Below are 7355 nucleotides of genomic sequence, written 5' to 3'. Positions count from 1 at the left end.
TGGCCAAGTGACTCACACATAGCAGGGCTGGACCACCCGGAATCAGGCCTCCGTCACAGAGGTGACAGCTTCCTGCCTGCCCCTGGGACGGCGTGTGAGGGGCGAGCTTGGAGGGGGAGCCCGTGGAGCTGGCCTGTGCTCTGTCCCCCAGAACCCGGGGGCTGGCCTGGGGTTCCCGGGCTTGCTCCTGCCGCCCATTCCTTCGCTCTCGCTTGGAAATATTGTCAGCAAGAGAAGTTTCTGCATTCGCGTGCGTGTGTCACAAATAGGAGAAGCCGTCGAGCTGGGGAGGGAGAAATGTCTGAAATGCCACCATTTGCGGGCTCACGTTTGGGTCCTCGTGGCCGACTTTGCCCGGAGCGCATTGGACCCAGACCTTCAGCGCCGAGTCAACCCGACGTGTCCGGAGTCCGGCACCGGGAGGCCAGAGGGTCAGGGGACGCACACCGCATCCCCGTCCAGCCGGCTGTCCGGTTCCTCAGCGCCAGCTTGGCTTCTGGCCCGGACGGTGCTCACGGGAGCCCCTTTCTGTCCCCAGAGGAGCCAGAGCCGCTCCCCAGAGCCCTGTGTGTGTGGGGGGGTGTGTGGCTGTGTGAGCCGGCCACCTGAGGTCGGACAGGGCCGAGGGTCCTAGAGACTTTTGTCCCCTTTTGACTTGGCCATGACACTGTCGTGGCCAGGATCCGTCCACGAGGCATCAGGCGTCTTAACCCGCCGGCCCTCCGTCACAGCCCGTTTGATAAACGCCTGTCTGGAACGTGGTGAGTCACAGTCAAACCCATGCCAGAAGTCACACCAGGTGCGCCCGAGCTGCCTTTCAGTGACGAACACCCACCGTGGGCGAGGGTGCAGGTGAGGAAATCCATCCAGATCACTGCCCACTGATGGAGCCTCGTGGAAACGCTGCCCCGCATTTCTTTTTGTATTTTTTTAATGGTTTTTAACATTTATTTATTTTTGAGAGAGACACAGAGTGTGAGTGGGGGAGGGGCAGAGAGAGAGAGAGAGAGACTGAGAGACAGAGACAGAATCCGAAGCAGGCTCCAGGCTCCGAGCCGTCAGCACAGAGCCCGACGCGGGGCTCGAACCCACGAACCATGAGATCATGGCCTGAGCTGAAGTCAGACGCTCAGCCGCCTGAGCCACCCAGGCGCCCCACCCTGTTCCTTCTTTTAAACCCCAGACCTAAGCACAATGAGCCAAGACCCCAAGGCCCCCGAGGATCATCCTGGAGGCTCTGGGGAAATGGGCAGACGCTAGTTTTCCTCTTTGCTCTGACTGCTAGGAAGCTCAGAGCCCACCCCGTTCCTAGCAACTGAGCAGGGCCATTGGTGTGCATTTCGGATTCTGTTGTGACTCTTTTCCTCATCATTTCCTCTTTCTTCCTCTGCACCCCCATGTCATCCAGAGTATCCATCTTGTCGGCTGGTGGTGCAGGGACGTCTGGGGCGGCAGGTGGGACCATCGCGAGGGACCCTGTGTCTGCCTCGGGCTTTCCTCCCCCACCAGTGGGGGTGTGACCGAGTCCAGTTCCAGGACAAGGGCGTTCAGGGTCTGTGAGCACTCCCTAGGTGGAAACCGTGGACCTCTTCCAGGTCCTTCCAAATGGCAACACCCGCCGTGTTTAAAGAAGCCCCACCCTTTCCCCCAGGCGTGGGGCTCGCGGGAGCTGGATTCCTGGTTGCTCCTGTCTGGGCAGAGCTCCCGTGTGCGGCGGGAAGGCCCAGTGCTTCCCTCCTCCCCAAGCCTGCACACTAGCCCGTCTTCCGTGCATCGAGGGGAGCCCTACTCGTCTCTCGGCTGCTTAGGAACGGGGTCCTGCCGTGCACCCCGTGTTCCAGGGGAGGCAAGCCTCCATCACCACTGCGGTCGTGACGTGCTTGTTCCCAGAGCAAAAATCAGGCCACGGGCTGGACAGGAGAATCCGGCCCCGGGTCCTCGGCCCTTACACTCCCGCATCACCGGGTTCTGCTTCCTCTTCCCTGGTGGCCGGCAGGGAGCTCAGGCCGTCTGGGGTGCACGCAAAAGTGCCCTGCAGTTTCAAAATCATGTGTCTCCGGGCTCTGCACCCCCCTGAGACGGCCGTGTAAAAGAACATCTCTGTCCCCGGCACAGCGGCCTGGGCCCTCCCTGCTGGCCGTGGCACCAGGCTGCAGCCTCAGCCACACGGCTGTGTTTTGGTCGCGGCACCTGGGACAAAAATACGCCGTATGCCATTGCGAAGCGTCGTTATAGAAAGCTTCGCGGTATTTGCTTTTTGGCGTTTTGTTCGGAAGCTGGTTTGCTCTCATCCCTGGGCAAAGCTTTGTAAACGACCATGAATTTCTTGAGATCATCCTGAGACCCCTTGTCTGCAGGCGAGACGCGGTTCGAGCTCTGTTGCTGCAGACACGCCTCCAGTGTCGCACCCGTGGGGGGCGCTGTTGAGAGGAAATGTGTGCTGAACTTCAACTCCTCGGTACAAATCCGTAATCCGTTGAAGCGAGGGAAACCCATACCTCCAGTTAACTGCCGCCCATAAAATCTTGAGTTATGTTTATGACCCACCCTCGTAATCATCCCAGGTAAATACAGCAAGTTTAACACAGAAGTGCAGCCACGGCAGTGAGAAACTTAACGATCTTCCTCCCTCGGTGGTCACGCGGTGAGTCATATGACAACAAACTGAGTCAGGAGGAACTTTGCTGAATCGGGGCTTTACCCAGATAACATTAATCATGACACAGACCTGTTAACACTCTAAGACTTTCCCCAAACAGGAATTTACCGGCAGTTGTAAAAGGCAGCCAGAAAAGTCAGCCTATTGGCAAAATCATTCTCTGTCGCATTTTGGAAGTCTCCCTCCGCCCATGTTGCTTGGCAGAACCCAGGCCCGACGGCAGAACCCAGGGCCTGGATCCCAGCCAGGATCGCCCTGCCCGCCTGGCCGCTGGCCGCGGCAAGGATGGGCCCCGGCCACCCCTCCCCACCCCCCCCCCCCCCCCCCGCCGCCGCCACCCAGAGCAGACCCCTCACCTGTCGGCGACCTGGCCAAGCCACCTGCACTGCAGGGTCCCGCCGAGAGCCAAGACGGGAAAAGCGACGGGCCGGGTCGGTTGACGGCGGCCGAGCCCCAGCGCCCCTACCCGCTGGCCGGGCCTTAACCGCCGGGGCCAAGCTCCCTAGGGGGGCGGGGGCGGGGCAGCAGGGCGGCGGCCAGCGCCCCGATGCTGCTTCCTGGGCTTTCCACGGAAGAAAACAACATCGCCTCCATCTCCATATCTGGTTTCTTGTTCAGATAAAATCTGTTTTAGGACCGAAGTATGCGTTCCAGTCTGCCAGGCTCACCTCCCCCGACGTTTGCACGTGGCCTCCACCGTGGGTGGCTGCAGCTGCGGCCGGCCTGTCCCTGCGGCTCGCTCAGAGCCGGGCCGGGGGTCAGACCCTGGGGGCTCCTCCCGCTCTGGCAGGCCCAGAGCAGCCTCGTAAATAAGAGCGTGCGAGCCCCACAGGTGGCCCGGGGCTGTCCCGGGCCCCCACCCCCAGCTCCCCCCCGCCCCGGGGCTCCGGGACCCCCTGCGTCCCAGGGCCTGGCCTCGCGAGTCCCCGGGCACGGGTTCTCCCCAGGGGCGCAGCGAGCACACCCCTGAGACTTGGGGCCACAGAGTGGGTGGGGGTCTCTGGTGAAACAGAATCTGTGCAGGGGCACCTGGGGGGGGCTCAGTCAGTTAAGCAGCCGACTTCGGCTCAGGTCATGAGCTCACGGCTCGTGGGCTCGAGCCCCACGTCGGGCTCTGGGCTGGCAGCTCGGAGCCTGGACCTGCTTCGGATTCTGTGTCTCCTTCTCTCTCTGCCTCTCCCCTGCTCGTGCTCTGTCTCTCTCTCTGTCAAAAATAAACAAACATTAAAAAAAACCTGTGTTACGTGAAATGACTTTGTAAGTAAGACCTTCTCAACAAGATAGATGGGTCCCTAGTAATTGCAATAAGGCCCCGTAGCCCTTCCGGACTGTGATCCTCAGCAAGAGGCAGGTCAAAGCCATGGCAGACGCGCAGGCCGCGTTTGCGTCCAGCGCAGACAGCCACACGTCCCGGCCGTGCAAGGTGCTGCCCGGTTCGCCCGCCACGCGGTCCCCACCCCCAGGGCGAGCACCACCGGCGGGAGCGCTTCTCCACGTGCAGCCAGGGCCCGGGGCAGCGGCCCCCCACCCCCAGCCCGGGCACTGCCTACCATCCAGCTGCACTGACTTGCACGGCTTCAGGCAAATGTCACCTCGACCGTGGCGACAGGAAAGGAAAATACACAGCTAAATATATGCCGAAGGACAAAATTCCTCCGGCCGCTTTCAGCAGCGAGGACACACTCATCATTCGAGAGAGCACGTGAAGTGCCTTCCCGGGGGCCTGTGCCCGGAGGTCGCCCCCGACGGAACCGTGCGCCCCGGGGGGCGGGAGCAGGATGACGGGCCTCGGACGCCCCCTCCCCGCTGCCAGCGCCCCCGCCTTCCTATTCCTCCCCAGGACACACAGCTCCGCTTGGCCGAGCCTCGGAGGGCTGGGATCTGATTCAAGGCAGTGTGCTTGGAAACACTGGCAGGACTTGCACGACACTGGGAAAAATGAGAAAAACAACAACAACAAAGGGTTTAGACAACAAAGAACAGAGAAAAAGAGGGAACTGGCCTGAGCTACCCTCTCGATGGAACCACCGGGACCCCCGGCCCCCTCTCTGCGTGGACGCTCGGGGGGGTGGGGACGCCGACACGGAAGGTCTCGGGGTTTTCAGGACGACCTCCGCGAGGCTGATCAGAGACTGTCCCCACCTCCCCACTAGCTAAGGACACCAGCGGGGTCACAGGCGGGTTTCCAGGCCCCCGTGTGTACGAGGGGGGCCGGCCCAGCCCTCGGCCGCCTCCGATCTGGTCAGCACCGTGTCGGGTCTCAGTTTCTGGTCCAAGCTGGCATTTCTCACTTTCTCAGGCTTGTGCGCGTGCACGGCTCCCTGGCGTGGCCGCCACACCGGGTGAGGTCCTGCCAGGCAGGTGGCCCTCAGCAGCCCTGGAAGGCCCGCTCCCGTGGGGTGGGGACGCGAGGACGCCAGGCCACCACGCTCTTCCCTCCTCGACCCAGGAGAGTTCCATGTTCTAGGATGACACGATCAGAACTAGCTGTTTCTCCAAACAGGGGAAGGGCCAGCACAGGGCCGAACTCAGGCTGGCTCAGGGCACAGGCTGAGACGTGGGGGTCCAGTGACGCCACCCTCGGGCTGCTTCTGACTTCCCGGCTCTGCTCCGTCGCTCCCTCTGTCCCTCTGCCCGGTGCTCCCCAAAGCCTCCCAACTCCAACACAGCCTCATGATCTCTCAGCTCAGCTTTCCCAGTGGCTGACTCAGCCCTTGGTTTCCAGTTGCCAAATTCCCCATCCGGCACGTCACCGTGAGCCCGGCTATGGGGTCAGAGGGTCAGGGTTGCTGGCCAGCACGTCGGAAGGCTGTCCTCAGGACTCGGGGACCACCGTAGTCTGGAAGGGTTGTTCTGGGGTCCAGAGCCTGGAGATCCCGGATCCAGATCCATTCCCGGGGTGGCGGCCGGCAGGCCCTCAGAAACAAGTAGCCCCTCCCTTCAGCCTGAGCCCCCTTTGCTCACACCTTCTATCTATCCCCAGGCTTCTCCGGGACACAGGAGTCCTCTTGCCAAATCGGAAACTCGCAGAGCCCCTGCCTTCCTCCATCCAACCACCCCCCCAAGCCATTCCTTCCTTCGGGAATCACAGACAAGTATCTGCTCTGTGCCCCCCAAGGTAAGACACTCTCACTGTCCTAAAGAAAGGGGCGCCTTTCTTTAGGCATCTCTGGGGCACCGGGTGGCTCTGTCGGTAGAGTGTCCGACTTTGGCTCAGGTCCTGATCTCACCGTTTGGGAGTTCAAGCCCCACGTCAGGCTCTGTGCTGACAGCTCGGAGCCTGGCGCCTGCCTCCATCCAGTTCTATGTCTCCCTCTCTCTCTCTCTCTGCCCCTCCCCCCTCGTGCTCTGTCTTTCAAAAATAAACACTAAAAAAAAAGAAAAAAAAGAGAGTCACTTCTCAAAGAGAAATGGACTTCGCAGCTGGAGGTAAGCCTTGTGCAGAGTGTTGCATGAGGTACGAGCCTCCAGTGGCACTGCGGTAACTCGTGCAGTGGCCACTAGCCACGGGTGGCTAGTGTGCCCGAGGTACGTGGCCTTTGATTCCATTCACTTTAATCAATTCGGATCGAATTTAAAAAGCTACTTGTGTTGGGGCGCCTGGGTGGCGCAGTCGGTTAAGCGTCCGACTTCAGCCAGGTCACGATCTCGCGGTCCGTGAGTTCGAGCCCCGCGTCAGGCTCTGGGCTGATGGCTCGGAGCCTGGAGCCTGTTTCCGATTCTGTGTCTCCCTCTCTCTCTGCCCCTCCCCCGTTCATGCTCTGTCTCTCTCTGTCCCAAAAAATAAATAAAAAAAAAAAAAAAAAAAAAAAAAAGCTACTTGTGGCCAGAGACAAAGCAGGCCCCAGAGGACTCACTGAAAATGCCACAAAAAGGTCAGAATCAAGACATTTTTTAACACAGGATTTCAAGAACGTGAGCAGCTGTCGAGACACAGGAATGAAACTGACACCTGTTGCTGGGGAACTTCACGCATGTCAATAAGCTACCGATGCAAGTTATCGACTGTGTCCATTAGTGACCAGGTGTCACCTGCACCAAGAAGAAACAGCCAGTGAGAACGGACATGTGTGAGTGGCCATCTGCCCCGAACAGGCAATATGTCCCAGACAGCAAAGAACCGAGCCCCGAACAACCCTACGGGAGCAGCATACACCTAGGATTTGAAAACCTAAGTGCAAACGTTAAACACCGATGTTACGAGGGGGTGCAGGGTGACCCTCTCCCCAGAGGCTGCACAGAACACGCAGTGAGCTGGGAGCTGACATCTCAGCCCTGGCCACACCGTTAAAAGTGCGAATCACAAGGCATTTGGAATTGGGGGGTGCCGGGGGTGCCGGGCAGAGACCCCACTTGGTCCAGGGAAGCGTGTCGTTAACGAATAAACAAACCCTTTGTTGATGTTTCCCGGAAGTCATTTTCCCCAAATAAAATGCCCTTACCGATAAGCTTCCCGAGGAGGCTCCACGGCATAGAGGTTCCCATCAAGGTGTGAGGCAGCTCCCACGTGTGCTGGACGATTTTTCCCCTTACGTAGAGGCTCCCAGGGGGGTCAGCTCCACTGGGAAAGGTCAAAGAGCTCAGGGCCACACAGCTCCCTGCAGCTTGGGTTTGGAGTGTGAATCCCCTGGAGAATAAGGAAGGCTGTGGAGATGAGGTCTGTGCAGGCGCCTGGGTTTGGAAGCATCAGACCCTC

The 7355-nt window shown here is 60.0% G+C and overlaps 1 long non-coding RNA gene across 1 annotated transcript; it reads right to left on the bottom strand.

Moving 5' to 3' along the window:
- Window positions 1–582: 582 nt before the first annotated feature.
- LOC131494771 (uncharacterized) lies at window positions 583–5835 on the bottom strand. The gene is made up of 3 exons (XR_009253591.1): window positions 4210–5835; window positions 3016–3863; window positions 583–2420 (listed from the first exon to the last, which is right to left on the bottom strand). It is a non-coding gene; the product is annotated as an uncharacterized LOC131494771 (long non-coding RNA).
- Between the last annotated feature and the right edge of the window lie 1520 nt (window positions 5836–7355).

The sequence above is a fragment of the Neofelis nebulosa genome, chromosome 2 (assembly GCF_028018385.1).
Source record: "Neofelis nebulosa isolate mNeoNeb1 chromosome 2, mNeoNeb1.pri, whole genome shotgun sequence".
NCBI classification, from domain to species: domain Eukaryota; kingdom Metazoa; phylum Chordata; class Mammalia; order Carnivora; family Felidae; genus Neofelis; species Neofelis nebulosa.
The sequence above is the reverse complement of the archived record's forward strand: the minus strand, read 5'-3'. Positions and strand labels throughout refer to the sequence as shown.